This window comes from Eretmochelys imbricata, chromosome 24, assembly GCF_965152235.1.
Source record: "Eretmochelys imbricata isolate rEreImb1 chromosome 24, rEreImb1.hap1, whole genome shotgun sequence".
Classification (NCBI taxonomy): domain Eukaryota; kingdom Metazoa; phylum Chordata; order Testudines; family Cheloniidae; genus Eretmochelys; species Eretmochelys imbricata.
Genome location: NC_135595.1, coordinates 9,241,912 through 9,261,817, shown reverse-complemented (window position 1 = coordinate 9,261,817; position 19,906 = coordinate 9,241,912). Strand labels below are relative to the sequence as shown.

The following is a 19,906-nucleotide window of genomic DNA, read 5'->3' as shown; positions in this document are numbered from 1 at the left end:
TGCGGAGCCACCGCAGCCCCCCCCCCTCCGCCGGCCGAGCCCCCCCGCGATTCTCACCGGCCCTGGAGCAGGGGGGCTCCCACCCCAATTCCTGGGGGGGACCCCGTTAAATGCAGGCGGTGAATGAGGGGGAAATCTTATTGTGGGCCCCCCAATTCATGGGGGGGTCTCCCCGCCCCCCAGCGCGTGGGGAGTAAGGGGGAGGGGAGTTTCTCTACCCCCCAAAAGGGGAAGGGAAAGAAAAGGGGTCTCCTTAGGGCCCCCCGATTCCCCTGAAGTGGTGTGAATAAGAGAGTCCCCCAAATGGGGAAAATAAAAAAGAGGTCTCAAGGCCCCCCTGGGTTCTTAGGGGTCTCTCTAGGTACCCCCAGACATGGTGAGTGAATAAGAGGCTCTGGTGCCCCTTCGTTTCCTGGGGAGGAGGGTGTGAATAAGGTGGCGTGTCTCTCTGGTCCTCCTCAAATATGGAGATGGTGAACAAGAGGGTTTTATGGGTTTCCCCCCCAAATCGTGGGGAGGAATATGTCACTAAGGTCGGTCTCTAGGTGCCCCCAAATGGGGAAATGAATAATGGGGGTTTTGTGGGACTCCCCAATTCCTGGGATCTCCCTGGGCTCCCCAGTGCCTGGGGAGGGTTGTTTGAATAAAGGGGTATTTCTCTGGGCCCCTGGACTATTGAGAAGGTGACTAAAGGGTGATGTCATTATGGATCACCAATTTATGGAGAGTGAATTCTGGATTGGAGGTGTCCTCTCTCCTCCCCCCCCACCCCCCCCAGCTCCGTGGGAGCAAATAGGAGTTCTCTGGCACTCAGGGACTGCCCCCTCTGTGGCCACCCCCTGAGCTCTTGTGGGTATCTCACTACAAAGCCCCTCAAACTCCTGAAGTGGAAACAAGAGGTGGGGTAGGTGGTCCTGCTCTGAGACCCTTTTATTTCCTAAACTCTGTGTGTGGGGTGCATGAATACAAGGTAATGGAGGATCAGGGTTGAACCTTGTGGGGAGGGGGATGGGTTCTGCAAGGAAGTTGTGTACAGTATTAAAATGTAACTGTTACAGTCTGCTACAGTCTATCCTGGGCTTCGGTCACTTCCTTTTGAGGCCTCTTGGCTTTTGTTTGTGAGGAGGAAGGGTTGTTAGACAGCCTGGGCGTTTGGTGGTTTGCTTCAGACCAGTTACCGCCTCCTGGGCATCTTCCCCCTGAAAGCCTCTTCTTTGCTAGTCTATGTCTCTGTGGAATCATTTTGCAGGGCAGTCTTGTGGTTCTGTAAAATTAAGTTGTTTGTGGGAAGATGATTAGGTTTTTAAACAGAATTAATTCTCTCTGTAGTGAACTGTGGGGTGTAAGTAAGATCTGCTTTCTTCTGATGTTTAGGTTGTATCTGATCTAAGCAGTGTCCCAGGATTTAACCTGTGTCATCAGCGACTGCTGGCCCTGTCTGTTCTTTGAGTGTGTGAAAAATTGCCTGTCTATTCTATAATACAGTCCCACTGTTGTTAGCATAGATCAGATGTGCAGGGGTTTTTACCACTGTCTTCCTATTCTGGTGTAGAGGACAGTGGTATAAACACCAGTGAGCTATACCTGTGCTTTCACCTTTGGCCTTAATCCTGCAGTCTCAGCTGTGTATGAGGGCCCTTACTTTTGCATGGAGACCAAGTGAAACCTGTAGGGCTCTGCAAAGATGCAGGTGTCTGCCTGCAGCTGATTGTAGCATCAGGCTCTTTGTTAGCAATGGTGGAAGCATTTCAGAAAATCACCCAAATAGCGGGTTTTTCTGATGCTGATGTGTTGTTTTTTGTTCCTTTTAGGGGCCTAATTTTGTGCGGTGCAGGTCTTGCATTGTTCATTCAGCATTTTGCAAGGACGGGGACCTTATACAGTTTCCTTGATCTCATCCATCTCTGATTTCTGAAATTCTTCTAGGTCATCTATTTTAATCTCTGTTATTGCTAATGTAAAATCGTCCCTTTCAATATGTTGTGCAGGCTTTAATTTATTTGTACTGGAAATCATCTAAACACACTTTTGGATACTGTAAAAATATTAATGTACTAATAGAAGCTGTGTGCATTTATGGCACAGGGTCACTGGTGTGTGGGTCTAGAGTGAGAGAACTACGTATCTCCTTCCTTTTCCCTCTTGGCATTGCAGTATATGTGTAAGATCATCTATTTCCAGTGTTGGAATGAAAGGAGAGATCCTGGCTGAGTTTGAAACATACATTGTAAAACTTAATGTGGTGAAAATAGCATGAAATTCTGTTGGCATAAAGATAACAGTAGGGTCCTCTAGAAATCTCAGAACATCAATTTAGGTGCTGTATTTGGCACCAGATGAGCTGGTGAGGGTATGTTAGAAATGCACCAGTAGATGCTAATGGGGTTTGCAGACTTCCAGGTCTGGGAAGTTTCCGTTGCCCCGTGGTTAAAACATTGAAATACAAGGGGGTTCAATTGCTGACTCTATCATTGACCCTCTGGTAAGTCGCTTCATCTCTTTGTGCCTCAATTTCCCATCTGGAAAATGGGGATATTTCCTTTCCTCCCACCTTTTGTCTTGCTTGGATTGCAGGCTCTTTGGGGTAGCTTCTGTCTCATACCACGTGTATATAGAATGCTTAGCAAAGTGGTGATTGAAGTCTCTAGGCCACTACTGGAGAAGAATGTAATAAAACACATTGCTTCATAAAACAACAAATGTTCATTTTAACCTGTTTGTGCTGTTCTGGTGGCTTGGTTCAGTAGCTACGCTGGCGCTGCCTTACTCGCCAAACAGCATTGCCTAGAGGTACTAGAAGCAGTAGCTTTTCTTCCTTGCTCTGCCAGGAAAATCGGGCCTTAGCTGCATTGGGGAATTGTCTCGATGCCTGCTGCATGTGTGGCAATGTCAGGCTGAGGTGCGACTTGCCTCTGTGCAACTTGACGGCTGGCTAAATGAGCGCAAATGCAAATTATAGCTTGACGCAGCTTCCCCTGTCTACACCTGTGCAGTAGCATCAGTGCTAACCCCTGATGTGTGAAATCAGGGCACGTTCCTAGAGTAGTCAAGTCCCGGCACTGTGACCTTGGGGTAAGTCAGTTCTAGATTCTGGGCCTTAGTTCCCGACCTGTAAAATGGAAACAATACTGGGGGTGGGAGTTGTAATGCTTAGTGCTTGCATAGATCTCAGTGAATTATCCAAATGAGGACACCGTGTAGGCCTTGTCTATGCCAGGAGTGCTTTGCTAGTGTAGGTATACTGGTGTACTAAACCAGCAAAGTGCTCTTAGTGCGTTCGAAGTTTATACCAGCAAAACTGCACTCACTTGTAGCTTATTCCAGCCCCCAGAGTGAAATACGCTACCCTGGCCAACAAGCTGTATCTGCAGTAGTGCTGGGCTGCCAGCGTAGCTTTATCAGTCCGAGATCTCACTCTTCATACCCCTGACTGCCCGAGCTACGCTGGCAGAACCCTTTAGGGTAGACACTGCCCGAGTGCAGAGTATACGCCGCAAAGTATTGCCCCATGGGATCTCTCTTTCCACCTCAGGCTGCCCATTACTCAGACTCTGTAGGGTTTTGTTTTGTTTAACGGAATCACTTCTTTCACCTCGTGTTGATGTTGAGACCAGTTTGTGTTAAAAACAACCTCAACAAAAGCCTGCCAATGTTTAAAAACTTCATTTTCCAGGCTGGCCAAATTCTAAGCAGCCCTGGATCTAAGCCACCACTTGTTTGTTTGGTGTCTCCAGAAATTAGCAGATGGTAGAGACTTAATTCTGTTAAACCTATGGGAATTTAATCACTAACCAGCCTCTAGTCGGGTTTTATGTCTTCCCCCCTGCAAGGGCAGCTGTGATCTGCTAGTAGATGGAGTACAGGACTGCAAGTCAGGTTCTCATTTCAATTTATTGCTGTCTTGCGTTGTTCCTTGGATTCCCTGCTTGCTCCATGGGGAGAATGGAACTTACCCAAGCTTCGTACAACAGTTCTAAGTATTATAAAATGGTTCATGTTGGAATTCTTAGAACACCTGCATCAGTAGTTAATTTCCTGGGGTGGGGCTGGAATCTGTACGCTGGGTGTGGATCCAGGAAAAACAGTGTTGTCTACTGATGGGCGAAGGGGACTGGGCATCAGGACCGCTGGGTTCCACTCCTAGATTTGGTTTCAGAAGTTGGAGTGATTTTTTTAAAGTGTGCTGCCATTGGGAGCTCTCGTCAGTTTTTAAAAATAAGCTAAGATGATTTCAGGGATTATATCTGCCCCTCGGTCCTCCCGTCAGTTAGTGCTGTTACAGCCATACTTCCTTATTTCTTTATTTTTAAATATTGTTCTCTCCTCTCTCGCCTTCCCACAGCAGCACCTACACAAGTAAAAGGGGAAATTGTGCCTAGTTTTCCTGTTAATCCTGTATAATCAGAATGCTTATTAACACACAGGGGGAAAAGCACAAACAAGTGCTGTTAAATGCACAAAGGAAACACCTGGAAAAACAGAGGGATTTTGTTACTTATTTCTTACCGTGATCTTAAGTCTGGCTTGTTTAAAAAAAATAGCAGGTACAAAATCTTCAGGCAGGCATATGTTTAGCGTCGGTCCTTTTCTGGTCCCGATCACTGTTGAGAAGCCATTTGTTTGTGTCTGCAGAGGTGTCCCTCTAACTAGAGGCCTGTAACATAGTTGCTTTTCCTCCACAGAGTTCAAAGCGCCTTACAGCGATCGAAGAGTATTGTTGTTCCCATTTTGCAGATGGGGGAAATGGAGGCACAGAGAGGGGAAGTGGCTTAGCTTTGGTCAGAATAAATGGGGCTCCACTTGGTCTGAGATGGTTGTAAGCTGGGTTAGCTGTATCTTTCTGATGAGTGAGGCTGTTAGGAAAGGCCCGTGTTGAGGCACCTGTGCAGGTGAGTAACCGAGTAGGGTGGAATCTTCCCATCTGTCACGGTGCAATGTTAAAAGAGCTGTCTGCTAGTGAAGGGACTGGGGACTAGGATTCCTGGGTTCTCTTCCTAGCCTCTGCCTTGACTCGCTGTGTGACCTTAAGTAAGTCACTTCCGCCTCTCGCAGCCTCCATTTCTCTGTCTGTAAAGAGGGTTGTGAAACTTAATTCCTGGGCTCCTTGGATGATGGGCAAAGCATTAGATGCTGCAGATCTCGATTCCCTGAGCAGAGATGCTGATGGGCTGCAGGGTTGAATGAAAGGACCTGGAAACACAGGAGAACAGTAATTATAATGAGCGAGCCCCCTGGCTCCTTCCTCCAAAAACACTCCCGTGGCCCTGTAAGGTAATTTAGCCTTGACCATTAGCTCTGCCTTGAAATCCTGAGTGTGGCTGAGAGTTCATGGCCAGCAGAAGGTGTTGCATCATTGTCAGCTTTGCAGATGGAATGCCTCTGTTTATCCTCTGCCCGTCTGCCTCTGCTCGATCTGGAGGGGCCACCCCTATGCGAGAAAGAGTTTAACCCCTCTGGCCTGTTCAGTCCTCACCCTCTCTGCTGAATCTGCCAACAGGGGGGCCAGTTAGCGCCAGAAGTGCTTGCGACATGGATCCCCGTTCACTAGGAGCGGGACTGCGATTTGTCCGTACGCATTCCACGCAGGCTGCTGAGCAGCCGGGAGAGAGTGACAGCCAAGAGCTCGACCTGCAGCGTCTACACGGGCCCTGCGTCACCCTAACTACGCTGACATAAGGCCTACGCCCCTTGTGGAGGCGGAGTTGTGTTGTCGGTGTGTAGGGCACTGACATCGACGGGAGCAAGGCTGTTGTACGTACGCTGACGTAATTAGGTCGACGTAAGGTGCTTTACATCGACCTAACTCTGTAGTGTAGACCGAGCCTCTCCTAGCTGATGCAGCTGTGCCAGCAAAATGTTGTGGTGTGATTAGGCTCAAGAGACAAACTATACCAGCAAAAGCAGGTTTATGCTGCTATAAGTGTGTCTACACTAGGGCTTGTACTGGCATAGCTGCGTTAGCAAAAAAAATCACACCCCTGGTCGGCATAGCTATGCTGGTCTACGTTTTAGGCCTAAATCAGACTGTAGACCAGTGATACTCGGACTGAGCCGGAGGTGGCTCTTTAATGGGTCTCCTGCAGCTCTTTGCAGCACATGTTAAAAGGCTGTGTGATTTAATTCTCAACCAGTCTAAGTTACCAACCAATCAGGATGCGTTTACTGGGTTGTTAACCAATTGTAGTCGATAAAATAATACTTGGTCCGAATTTTATTTATTTATATATGGGTAACGTTGATCACTAATTTGGCTCCAGAACCACTGAGGTCTGAGTATCACCGTGTTAAACTGTGTCTATACTGACAGGTTTCAGAGTAGCAGCCATGTTAGTTTGTATCTGCAAAAAGAAAAGGAGGACTTGTGGCACCTTAGAGACTAACCAATTTATTTGAGCATGAGCTTTCGTGAGCTACAGCTCCAATGAAGAGAGCTGTAGCTCACGAAAGCTCATGCTCAAATAAATTGGTTAGTCTCTAAGGTGCCACAAGTACTCCTTTTCTTTTTGTGTCTATACTACAGACTTCTGCCGGCCCAGCTATGTGGGCTGTGAAGAGGTGGGATCCCTGACCAGCATGGCTGTGTCAGCGGAAGCCCGTAGAGCCTAGTGTGCACACAGCTATGCTCTTACTGGTATGGCTTGTTTTCCTTGTGGTGGGTGGATTTACTATACCGGAAACTGACCAGAATACCTCTACACGTGGCCATTTTAATTTCAAAATAGCTTTCATGCTTTAAATGGACACCCTACCTTATTCCAGAATAACGTCCCCATGTACACAAGGCCCTCTGTGTGGTCTCCGTGCAGGCCAGCCAACTGTATTCAGATTCTGCCTCGCAGGGGAGTGGCCTTTGAAAGTCCTTACAAGTTTTAGGCCTGGGCTGCTCTTAGGTTGCCATAGCTCCGGCGCTCCGGAGTGTGAAGATTCCAGACCCCCGAGCGCGGGAGCAAAGCCAGCCTAACCCCTGCTGTCGCCTTAGCTACTACCGCTCGGGGAGGTGGTGTAGGCTGTCAACTTCCATTGCTGTAGGGTGCGTGTCTGTGCTGGGGGGAGCTGCACAAAGAGACGTGCATAATGGCCAAGTTCCAATCACTCACTCCTGCCTGGGGAGGGAGGGGGAAACAACCCTGGATGGCTTCAAACGTCCAATCAATAGGTGTGGCTGAGTATTGTTTCCTACCTGGCCCCCTGGAGAGGTGAAAGGAGCCATCCCTGAGCACTCCAGAGACAGGAAGGCATGAGGGCAGGGAATAGATAAGGGTCCATTTCCCAAGATAAATGGACACAAGGGAACTGATTCTATGAAGTACCGGGTTGTCCTCACTGAGCGAGTGGCCAGCCATGAATTCCAGGGGTAAATTAATAATTTTCTGTAACTGACGCTGTGGAGAGGCCAAGCTACACTTCGCAGGGTTTTAGATGTTAGCTGCTGCTTTTATTTCTTCTTGGCTGTGCTGTAAAACACCCCTATCCGGAATGAATCCGGTGGGAGGTTGGAATTCTGACCAGACCGTTCTTGGGGAGCACTGTGGTTACCTGTCCTTCTTCCTGCCTCAGTTGCTGATGTGGAGACAGGGTGTTCCAAGGACGACAGGGAAAAGAGCAACCCCACCAAAATCATGCAAGTGCTGGGTGGCAGTAGGCTCGACGTCAGAAGGGACAAAGACATTAATCTTGGCTAGCTGCACAGCAGGTGGAGAACAGGGGAGGAATTAGGAGAAATTCAGAGAAAACAGCGAGGTTGTGGTAGAGGGGTTCAGGGGACGTGTCTCAGATGGCAGGAGATGCACAGGAGAAGGCTGTTGCACCAACAAAGGGTAGATTATGGCTAGGCAAAAAGGGAGGAGCATAGAGAGAGTGGATCAGAGTGGTTAGCTGGTGCTAATCTACAGAGGGATTTAAAACCGAGGCGGAAGAGGCTCCTGAAACGAATCTGGAGCTGGTCCAGATACCAGAGGAAGGGAGTGAACGTGCTCCTGTTGCCCTGTCTGGGTGAGGTCAGCAGCAGCACGTGCTGGGGTCTGCAGAGCTGGGACTCTGAGGAGCGCTCGGTCACTTGCCCATCTGCTGGGAGGCGCACCAGCACATTAGGTGCGGCCTTGAGGCATTCCTTACAAACAGTCCCTTGTCAGACAGTCGCTTATCTGATCATCTCCATGTCAGGAAACCGTTTCAACAATAACAGACTTTGTTGGGAGCCATGTACGCTTATGTTCTGTAAGCTACAAACGCCCAGAGATTCAGGACAAATGTAGCAATGTCCTTGCCACTGACTTGGATCCTGTACCCCCCAAATGCTCCTCAACTGGGTCCCCTTGCTGGCCGTTTTCGTAGCTTGGCTTTGGAAACACCTGGGGATGGAGACTTTCCACCACTTGAAAAACCATCTTTGAAGCCCTCCTAGCCTTGCCCCAAACAGCCCCCCTCCAGCATACAGAGAGAGCTCAGTTCTGATCTGTTCATGCTGTTCTGACACCTTCTCCTCTGGGGCTGATCCTTTCCTCATTTGGTCTCAGCCCAGGGGTGAGCTTTTTGTGGAAAGCTCAGTGTGTCTCTCCGGGTCTGTTTCATTTGTTGGGAGGTGGCGGGGGAGACCTCACTGGAAATGACCACATGGATCAGCAGTAGCCCATGAAACAGCTGATAGTCATACTTAACACACGGAAGTCACGCCTCACAGAGCAGGTGCCCAGCGTCTTTTAAGGGCGACAATTCGATTATGAAATTTGTATTGAGTTAGCAGCAAGAGCTTCACCCTCTGCTTTGTCATGGTTGGGGACAGGACCTGATGATATCTTTTGGGCTTGATTTATTGGGTAGCTGGGGCCAGAGAGTACAAGAAACTGATTTGGAACACAGAGCAAGGAGTCAGGACTCCTGGGTTCTGTTTGGAGTGTTGCTATTTGCTTGCCATGTGTCCTTTGTCACATCACCATGCCTCAGTTTCCCCATCTATGAAATGGGAATGATTCTTCCCTATCTCTCAGGGTTGAGGCTTTCATCCCTTAATGCCTATAAGGGGTTTGAGCTCAGTATCACTGTTAAAGCTTTCCCTGTTGTTTGCAGTGTTGATGCCAGGATATTGGAGAGACAAGGTGGGGGAGGGAATATCTTTGATGACTGGCCCAGCTGTTGAGCTTACAGAGCTCTTCTTCAGAATAACTTTAGTGTTTGAAGAAAAAGGAAATTGCAGGTTAACCCCAAAAGTAGGGGAACTCCAGGTCTTTTGTGCCTTTGTGTTTTCCATCAATGCAGGAAGAGCCAGGGGCTTGGCATAGAGGTCACAGCTTATAAAAGCACCTGGACACTTGCTGAGTTGCTTTGTCATAGAGGTAAGATAACAATGCCCGCATTTTAACTAGCCTCTTGAGGCTTAATACTGCCCATCAAGGTGACTAGGGGCCAGCTTATGCCTTTGGGGATGCTGCTAACGTTTGTTTTTCCTGCAAGACATCTAGGAATCTTTTAGCACAATGTCTGTCTAGCAGCACTTCTGCCCACCCACCCTTTCAGCGTGGGTTTTGCACTGTGCTGATGAGACATTGCCATGGGTTTGTGGTTCTAACACCAAAATCTCTCACTCCTGTATTTCTACCCTCACGAAAGCTTATGCTCAAATAAATTGGTTAGTCTCTAAGGTGCCACAAGTCCTCCTTTTCTTTTTGCGAATACAGGCTAACATGGCTGCTACTCTGAAATCTTTCCTCTGGGTTACACACTGCTTTGCCCTTCTCTAGCGTTGTTTATCCAGGGATCTCAAAGCATTTGAAAGCCCATGACCTCCATGTGAGGCTCTGATGTTAGAAGTGGGGAAACTGAGGCACAGCGGTGATGGTATTGGCTCAGGGTTGCCCAGCGAAGCGGGGCAGAGCTGGGGAACAGAACACAAACATTCTGACTGTTGTCTAACCTAACCTACCGCAGCGAATCCAGAATCTGACCATCTTTTAGGAAATGCTGCCAAACCTTCCTCTTTGGTAAAGCCTTTCCTCACGGCAAGAATGACCATCTCAGCACTAACGCCCATATCTACCCACCCCACCCCCGCCTTCGATAAACCTGGCAAAACAAAGCAACCAGCACATGCACAGCCCCTGCCCCAAACCCAGCCGGGATTTCACCCTGAACAAGGAGAAGAGCTGGGGGAACTCGATAAAGACCACTAGGGACTTGATTACTGCTGGTGGTTTGACGCGGGCAGCACACAGATGCTGTGGTGATGGGCGGCAGGATAAAATCCTTGCTAGCTGGGAATGGAACCCAGGAGTCCAGCGGTGTATGCTGTGATTGCTGCCCGTCTTCCCCCATCTCCCCCCTTTTCCTGGTGCTGTCCCCCTGGTTTGATAAACAGAATCTGAAGCCAAGAGACCTGGAATACCTGTGTCCCACTCCCCCTCAGTGTGGTGTTGAACCTGCCAGGCTGCGTCAGGATGGACTCGGTGAGCTCCTGATCCCAGCCCTGGCAGATGGCAAGGGAGGTGGCGCTCCTCCCACGAATTAGTCGATGTTGCTGGGGGCAAGGCAGAGAGGGTGGCAGTGGAGGGGCCTAGGATTTGCGCCTCTGCACCGAGCGTCAGATGGGTAGCTGCTGCCTTAAACCGCGCTTCCTAGCCAAAGCCATCCTCCCAAAAGGCCAGCTGCGGCCGCCAAGGAGTTCGGGACTTGTTTTGCTGAACCTCCCCTCCCACTGCAGCTGTCCCTGCTGAGCCCTGACCTCATGATGTCACGCTGGGCGTAGAACGTGTTGCTGCTGCTTGTTTAACCAGTGTGGCTTTCTATCATCCCTTTCCTCCATGCGAAACCCGAGCCTGCTCCCCGGCCCGCTGCACTCCTCCACGGAGCTCCCTTCTAGCAGGTTAGTACTGCATCGGGTGTCTGGCTCTGGAAACTGAAGGGTGACTGAGTTGGCAAATCACACTGCTGAAGATTTGCTAGATAAGCAAACTCGGATGAGATCAGGAAGGCCGAAAGCAAGAAATGCAGTGTATTGGAAACCTCTCGGCTGCAGGGATTTTTGGCATAGGTGCTGTGGTTTTGGAATAGGTTGCCAAACAAACGGGGATAAACGGGGGTATCACTGGGGGAAGCTGTGAGTGAATTTGAAGAATTGTGTAGATGTGGCATCGCTTATATGCCACCTGAAGTGTGCGCGGTGCTCTACAGAACAAAGACGCAGGTCCCCCTTAGCTGAACAGCAAGTGAGCGTGGTTGACCATGACTCCATGCCTGGCATTGAAGGTGCCCTGATAAATTTCAGTTAAGACTGTTCTCTGTTGGTCAAAGCAGGGGAACTGGGATCTGGGTTTTGTACTCAGCTCTGTCCCTGACTTGTTGTGATCTTGGGCAAGTCGGTTCCCACTTTGTGCCTCAGTTTCCCAATCCTTAAATGGGGTGTAATATTCCTCTGCTCCTACATGGCTTGTGAGACTTAATGTTTGTAAATCCCCAAATTAAAGACACTCGAGATGCACAAGGTTGTTTATAAACGGTGTCTCTCCTCCAAAGCTCAGCTGGATCTCTTTCTGCTTTCTATCTTAGCAAAAATAATTATAGTGCCCAAACAGAGCAAAGTGGGGAGGGAAGAACTTTGAAGTTGGAGATCTTTAGAAGTTGTCCGGCAGGAAGAAATAGGCTCATAAGTCAATGCTGTGTTCCCAGAGAAGACAACCTAGGTGTGGCATAACGCAGAAAGCTTGGAATGCTTTAGTTGGCAGAGAGAGGAAAATATGGCTCAAGAACAGGTATGAGATTTGCAGTGCCTGCCAATGAAGTGAGAGTCATTGAGTAATGAAATAGAAGCAACATGGTCTAGTCGTCAGAGCTGGAGACGAGGGCTTTGTCTACACGGAGCTATACCAGCAATAGCCTCTACTGTGGACGCAGTTCTGTTGGTATAAATGTGCTTACATCAGCATAAGCTATATTGATACAACACTTTTTTTAGTGATATAACATTTGCCTTCACTAGGGCTTTTCTGGATATCTGTGTCAGTTTGAAAAAAAAACCAAAAACCATCCCTCCCTCCCCCGCCCCCCAGACAGCTATGCTGGTAAAACTTTTGAAAGTATTCTAGGCTGAGGTGTCGAGACATCTGTGTTCTGCTCCCGGCTCTTTCTGTGTTAGGTTTTACAGTACCACACGTTAGCTACCATGCTGTAAAAGTCCAGTGTGGACAAGACAGCGTTCACTTTAACATATGCTAAACGGATCAAATTAACTCAGGCTTTTGACTTGAGCAGTTTAAAGTATACACTCTCTTGTTCTAAAAAATTGAGCGTTGATGTGGTTTAGGTAATACCATGCCTTTTAAATCCTACTCTGTACTCGGCCATTGACTCACTGTTTGATCACTTTCCCTCCCACTGCCTCAATTTCCCCATCTGTAAAATGGGAGATAATATCCAACCTTGTCAAGTGCTTGAGATCTTAACAATGCTGTGTACATGCAAAGTCTTTGTTTCAGAGGAAAATGCTATTTAGAAATGCAGGTTCCTCTAGAGAGGAGGAAAGCCCCCAAAATATACACACACTCAGATGTGGGATAAAACTATAGTTCTCTAATAAATTCACAGCTGCAATCTGTCTTTATTGAACAACTGATTTTTTTCTTGGGGTGCTATCAGGTTAATAACTTTTAAAAAAAATCTTCTCTTCTGGAGATCTTGTTTAATTCTTGGACTTCACTCAACTTGGGCAGTAAAATTTATACTGTTCAATTTCACCTGATTTTTCTTTGTCAGTTTCATATTCTGCGTCTCAAGGCTGGAGTGTTCAAAATCTCCGATCTTATTGCATCCTCTAGATTCCCTTTTTGCAGCGGGGGGGAACCCACTAAAACAGCCTTTTGCATCTCACTCGTGTTCTCTTGCTGTTTCTGGAGAGCAGAGAGATTGAATGGTTAGAGCAGTCAGAACATTCCCAACTCTTGCAAACTGTGAGGGAAGGTTTCAATCCAAAGCTGCATCTCTTCATGCCAGCTTTCCTGAAAACTTGTTAAAACTTCTTTGGTCTTAAAATAAACATAGCACTTCCCTTTGATCTGAATGATCTGCCTTCACCGCAGAATCCAGGTACCTGCTCTGTAGAGCGTTCAGCGCCCCATTGTTGCCGACCATTTGCAATTGCATGTTTGGCAAAGCGAGGAGCTCTTTGCTGTGATGGCAGATGTGCCCCAAACACAAGGCTAAGCTGGTAGATCCTGTTGCATGTACCAGGGTTCAATCCCCACTCCCTTGTCAGCACAAGCTGGGAATCATGTCAACAATTAGCATTGATCTTCCATGTGAGCACAGCTTTGGGGGGGGGAGGGGGAGGAGGGGAATCTACCCCCAGAGAGGGGAATTAGAACAGATGAGCACTAGCTGTTGCATAAATAATGCACAAAAAAGCAGGGCCATTGATTTTCTTTCTTTTTTTTTTTAAACCAGTTGCCAACAGTGCAGGATTTTGTTTGCGTGTACATGTGTGTGGGGTGAGGAGTGAAATATGGAATAGCAAGGCCAGGTGCTCTGGGTCTGTGCTGCTCTGAGATTTCTCCCTTCCCCTCCCTCCCAGTTCAAGGCCTTCTGCAGACTGTCTGCTAAAACATTGGCCTGAGGTCTCAGCTGGGGAGAGAGATTATAGAACACCTGGCGCTAGTTTTGCTCATTAAAAACAGTTGCTCTTGAAGGGCCCACAAAGGCTGGAGGTTTTTTAAAGCAGGGGAATGGTTTTAAAATAGCTCAGAACAGCATTAGGAATGATTGAGAAGGGAGTGGTTTGCCCAGCTCCTAATCTGGGTCTCCTTGGCAGGTAAATCTGTCATTTTCTTAGGGACTGCCTCCCTCCTCTCTCTCTCTCCCCCCCCCCCCCCACCGGTGGGCGCTTAAGGCCTGGGAGGAGCAGTGGGCCAGGGAGAGCAGTGCCTCTGTGCCTCGGAAGCTAATCCATTTGTCATGTGATCCTCGGAGCTCAGCCATTCCAGTTGGCCTTGGACGCAGTGACAGGCAGGGCTGAAGGCCTGGGGGTGGGAGGGAAACGTTCCAAATGGCGTTTAACAACTTCATTAAGATGTCGTGTTTTCTGAGGGTTGGTGTTTTGTGTTTTGTTTTTTTTAAATGCTCCTGGGAGGCAGGACCCTGCACTGGTCAGGAAGGGGAACAGGAAAAGCAGCTTTTAGAAATAGCAGGCCCTTTAAATAGTCCCACCATTCAGTCCCTCTTTTTGTCTGAGCCTTGTGTGCCTTTCTGGCTGTTCCTGGCACCGACTCTCCAGCGCGGTCTGTGTTCTCAGTGTGCTGAGTGGGGACTTAATACTCCCAGCAACTGCAGAGCATCAGTGCACAAAGATGGCTTCTGTTGATAGACCCAAAGTCTCCTCCTCTATTGGTATTTTTTAAATGGGAGTGGGGGTAGTATCCTCCAGTCAGCAGTCCTGGTTCCTAGTTAAGCATAAAGCCACTTGCACCTGCACTAAACCCCTGGGCGGAGCAGCTGCAGGGATGTTGGAAGCTTTACAGTGCATCTGTGTAGAAAGCTGCCTAATATTAGTGGTAATGATTAGGGGTTAGATCCGAGGCTGGGACCCTAAAGTCCAGGGTTCTAGCCCTTGCTTCGGGAAGTGGTATTGTCTAGTACTTAGAGCAGAGAGGATGGGTTCCATGCCCAGCCCTGCCACTGACTTGCTGTGTGACTTTGGGCAAATTCCTTCCTTCATCGTGCCTCAGTTTCTCTGTACGATCAGGATACAAACTCGCAGATGGCACAAAAACTGAGGGAGTGGTAAATATTGATTGGGACAGGTCAATTCTATGGAAAGATCTGGATCACTCGGGGCAGGGGCTCATTTGAACATGTTTTAATGTGGCCAAAGGCAAGGTCCTGCATCTAGAAATGAAGGGCTGGCCACCTGGAGAAGATGGGGGACTGTCACTGCATTGCAGGAGACAGTCCCACTGCAATGCAGTGATCCAGACTGCTGCGCTGGGCATCACAACATGGGGAATAGATGGCCAGCCCTCTGTGGAGAAAGAGGTGGTTAGGGACTATTTAGAAAAGCTGGACGTGCACAAGTCCACGGGGCCGGACGAGTTGTATCCGAGAGTGCTAAAGGAATTGGCGGCTGTGATTGCAGAGCCATTGGCCATTATCTTTGAAAACTCGTGGCGAACGGGGGAAGTCCCGGATGACTGGAAAAAGGCTAATGTAGTGCCAATCTTTAAAAAAGGGAAGGAGGATCCTGGGAACTACAGGCCAGTCAGCCTCACCTCGGTCCCCGGAAAAATCATGGAGCAGGTCCTCAAAGAATCAATCCTGATGCACTTGCATGAGAGGAAAGTGATCAGGAACAGTCAGCATGGATTCACCAAAGGAAGGTCATGCCTGACTAATCTAATCGCCTTTTATGATGAGATTACTGGTTCTGTGGATGAAGGGAAAGCAGTGGATGTATTGTTTCTTGACTTTAGCAAAGCTTTTGACACGGTCTCCCACAGTTTTCTTGTCAGCAAGTTAAAGAAGTATGGGCTGGATGAATGCACTATAAGGTGGGTAGAAAGTTGGCTAAATTGTCGGGCTCAACGGGTAGTGATCAATGGCTCCATGTCTAGTTGGCAGCCGGTGTCAAGTGGAGTGCCCCAGGGGTCGGTCCTGGGCCCGGTTTTTTTCAATATCTTCATAAATGATCTGGAGGATGATGTGGATTGCACTCTCAGCAAATTTGCAGATGATACTAAACTGGGAGGAGTGGTAGATACGCTGGAGGGTAGGGATAGGATACAGAGGGACCTAGACAAATTGGAGGATTGGGCCAAAAGAAATCTGATGATGTTCAATAAGGATAAGTGCAGGGTCCTGCACTTAGGATGGAAGAATCCAATGCACCGCTACAGACTAGGGACCGAATGGCTAGGCAGCAGTTCTGCGGAAAAGGACCTAGGGGTGACAGTGGACGAGAAGCTGGATATGAGTCAGCAGTGTGCCCTTGTTGCCAAGAAGGCCAATGGCATTTTGGGATGTATAAGTAGGGGCATAGCGAGCAGATCGAGGGACGTGATCGTCCCCCTCTATTCGACATTGGTGAGGCCTCATCTGGAGTACTGTGTCCAGTTTTGGGCCCCACACTACAAGAAGGATGTAGATAAATTGGAGAGAGTCCAGCAAAGGGTAACAAAAATGATTAGGGGTCTGGAACACATGACTTATTAGGAGAGACTGAGGGAACTGGGATTGTTTAGTCTGCAGAAGAGAAGAATGAGGGGGGATTCGATAGCTGCTTTCAACTACCTGAGAGGTGGTTCCAGAGAGGATGGTTCTAGACTATTCTCAGTGGTAGAAGAGGACAGGACAAGGAGTAATGGTCTCAAGTTGCAGTGGGGGAGGTTTAGATTGGATATTAGGAAAAACTTTTTCACTAAGAGGGTGGTGAAACACTGGAATGCGTTACCTAGGGAGGTGGTGGAATCCCCTTCCTTAGAAGTTTTTAAGTTGACAAAGCCCTGGCTGGGATGATTTAATTGGGGATTGGTCCTGCTTTGAGCAGGGGGTTGGACTAGATGACCTCCTGAGGTCCCTTCCAACCCTGATATTCTGTGATTCTGACACTGAAAAGGACTTGAGAGTTGGGGTAGATAACCTCTGAACCTGAGCTCAGAGTGCAGTACTGTTGCTAAGTGGGCACATCTGATTCTTTGCTGTATAAACTGGGGAATATCAAGTAGAAGTAGGGAAGTGGTGTTACCTTCGTATATAGCATTAGTGCAGGGGTGGGCAAACTACAGCCCACTAGCTGTTTTAAGCTGGTCCTCGAGCTCCAACTGGGGAGCGGGGTCTGGTGTTTGCCCCCCTGCTCTGGTGCTCCAGCCTGGGAGCAGGGTCAGGAGCCGATCCATGTGGCTCCCAGAAACCGCAGCATGGCCCCACTCCAGCTGGGGAGCAGGGTCGGGGGCCGCTCCACACTGCTTCTGGAAGCAGCAGCATGGCCCCTTTCCTGCTCCTATGTGTAGGGGCAGCCAGGGGGCTCCGCTCTGCACGTTGCCCCCACAGCTCCCATTGGCCAGGAGCTGTGGCCAATGAGAGCTGCAGCGGCAGTGCCTGCAGACGGGGCAGTGCGCAGAGCTGCCCGGCTGCAGCTCCACATAGGAGCCAGAGTGGGGGCATGCCGTTGCTTACCTCAAGAGGCTCCTGGAAGCGTCGCCTGGAGTCTGCACCCCTGAGCCTCTCCCCTGCCCCAACCCTGATTTCCCCCCCCTCCTAACCCCTCGATCCCAGCCAGGAGCACCCTCCTGCACTCCCAACCCCTCATCCCCACCCCAGAGCCTGCACCCATTCCCGCACCCTGCCCCAGCCCTGATCGCCCTCCAAACCCCTCGGTCCCAGCCCAGAGCACCCTTCTACACCCCAAAAAGTTTGCCCACCCCTACATTAGTGAGAATGTGTCCAGTTCTAGTGTCTGCACTTACGCACTTAAATAAGGATGTTAAGTTGGGAAGGGTTCAGAAAAGAGCTCCAAGAACGATTCACGGTGTGGAAAGCATGCCTTCTTGAGGAAGACTATAGAAGCTCAGGGCTTGTCTTCGCTTAAACTGCTATAGCAACACAGCTGCCATGCTCTAGCGGTTCAGTGTGGAATTCAGAATTCTTCCCGTCGGCATAGGTAATCCACCTCCCCAAGAGGCCGTCGCTAGGTCAACAGGAGAATCCTTCCGTATAGGCAGTGCTAGGTCAATGGGAGTCTACACGGGGACTTAGGTTGGTTTAACTGCCTCGCTCAGGGGGGTGGATTTTTCACACTCCGACCAACATGGTTAAACAGATTTCATTTTCTAGTGTAGACCAGGCCTCGGCCTGTTTTAGTTTATCCAAGAGGAGTTTAAAGGGTGACTTGTTCACGGTCTACAAGTACCTATGTGGGAAGATTCCCGAGAGAGACCTCTTTAATCTAGTAGAAAAAGGAAAGCAAGATCCAGTGGCTAGAAGCTGAAACAAGATAAATTCAACAGTTTCAACAGGGAGGATAATTAACCATTGGAACAGTTTACTCAGGGAAGTGGTGGATTTTTCATTGCTTTGGGAATCTTTAAATCAAGACTGTCTTCTAAGAGATCTGCTGTAGCTCAACCAAAAGTTAGCAGCTTGATGCAGTAATTTTGGGGTGAGAGTCTCTGGCCCATGTTCTGCAGGATGATCTGTTCTGGCCTTCAAATCTTTGAAACTCCATTTAGCCTGGGGGGCAGTTGGGTTTACACCATTCTGCAGAGCCACGGGGACTTTTGCCTCTTAACAACATAGAGCAGTGGTTTTCAAACCTTTTTTCTGGGGACCCAGTTGAAGAAAATTGTTGATGCCCGCGACCCAACGGAGCTGGGGATGAGGGGTTTGAGGTGTGGGGGAGGGGCTCAGGGCTGGGGCAGAGGTTGGGGTGTGGGGCGAGGGCTGCAGGGTGGGGCCAGGAATGAGGGGCTCAGGGTGTGGGAGGGGGCTCTGGGATGGGGCAGAGGGATGGGGTGTGGGAGGGGGTCAGGGCTCTGGGGTGTGGGTGCGGGCTCTGGGGTGGGGCCGGGGATGAGGGGTTTGGAGTGCAGGAGGGGCTCTGGGTTTGTGGGGGGCTCAGGGCTGGGGCAGGGGGTTGGGGTGCAGGAGAGGATCAAGGCTCTGGGTGCAGGCTCTGGGGTGGGGCCGGGGATGAGGGGTTTGGGGTGCAGAAAGGGGCTCCATGTTTGGGGGGGGGGCTCAGGGCTGGGGCAGAGGATTGGGGTTACCTCTGGTGGCCCCTGGTCAGTGGTGCAGCCGGGGTGCTAAGGCAGGCTTCCCGCCTGTCCTGGCACCATGAACCGGCCAGCAGTAGGTCTGACTCCTAGGTGGAGGCGTGCGACTCTCGCCCACAGGCACCGCCCCTCCCCCCAGCTCCCATTGGCCAGTGAGAGTGCGGAGATGGTGCTCGGGGCGGGGGCAGTGCATAGAGTCCCGTGGCCCCCCTACCTAGAAGCTGGACCTGCTGCTGGCCGCTTCTGGGGCGCAGCGGGGTGTCAGAACAAGTAGGCACTAGCCTGTCTTAGCCAGGCAGCACCGCCGACGGGACTTTTAACATCCCGGTTGGCAGTGCTGACCAGAGCAAGGCGACCCAGCGCCTTACAAGCTGGGTCGTGACCCACGGTTTGAAAAACACTGACATAGAAGACTCCAAAAAAAAAGGAGGACTGGTGGCACCTTAGAGACTAAGCAATTTATTTGAGCATAAGCTTTCGTGAGCCACAGCTCACTTCATCGGATGCAGCTGTAGCTCATGAAAGCTTATGCTCAAATAAATTGCTTAGTCTCTAAGGTGCCACCAGTCCTCCTTTTCTTTTGCGAATACAGACTAACACGGCTGCTACTCTGAAACCTGTCATAGAAGACTCAGGATCCCAGGACATCCCCAAAGCAGGCACGCAGCTTTCACTTCCCTAATCCCATCCCCACCCCACCCTTTTTGAGCTGTAACCACTGTTACACCCCACCCATGCCTGAAGAGAGATGTCCTAGAGTTAGGAGGTGCTGCGAGATAGGAAGTGCTGTTGACTGAGCAGGGGAGGAAGAGGGGCATTTCCATATGGTCTGGGTTTGAGAACTTAAGCTACGGCTTCACTAGAAACACTGAAGCGCATCAGTGTAGACGCTCACTAAAGCAACCGGAGACGTTCTCCCATTGCTGTAGTTAATCCGCCTCCCCAAGAGGCAGTAACTAGGTCAAGGGAAGAATTCTTCAGTTGACCTAGCACCATCTACACCAGGATTTAGGTCAGCTTAACTATATCGCTCAGCAGTGTGGATTTTTCACCTCCTCCCTGAGCGACATAGCTGGGTCCACCTCACTTTTCAGTGTAGACCCCGCTGTAGTTACTATATGTTTTTGCCCCACCCCCACCCCTCTGCCATTGGGTTGGCCTCT

At 49.6% G+C, this 19,906-nt stretch overlaps 1 protein-coding gene across 1 annotated transcript in view; it reads left to right on the top strand.

Moving 5' to 3' along the window:
- Positions 1 to 19,906, top strand: part of ZNF687 (zinc finger protein 687) — a 50,977-nt gene that overhangs the window by 244 nt on the left and 30,827 nt on the right. The gene's annotated exons all lie outside the window — the stretch shown is intronic.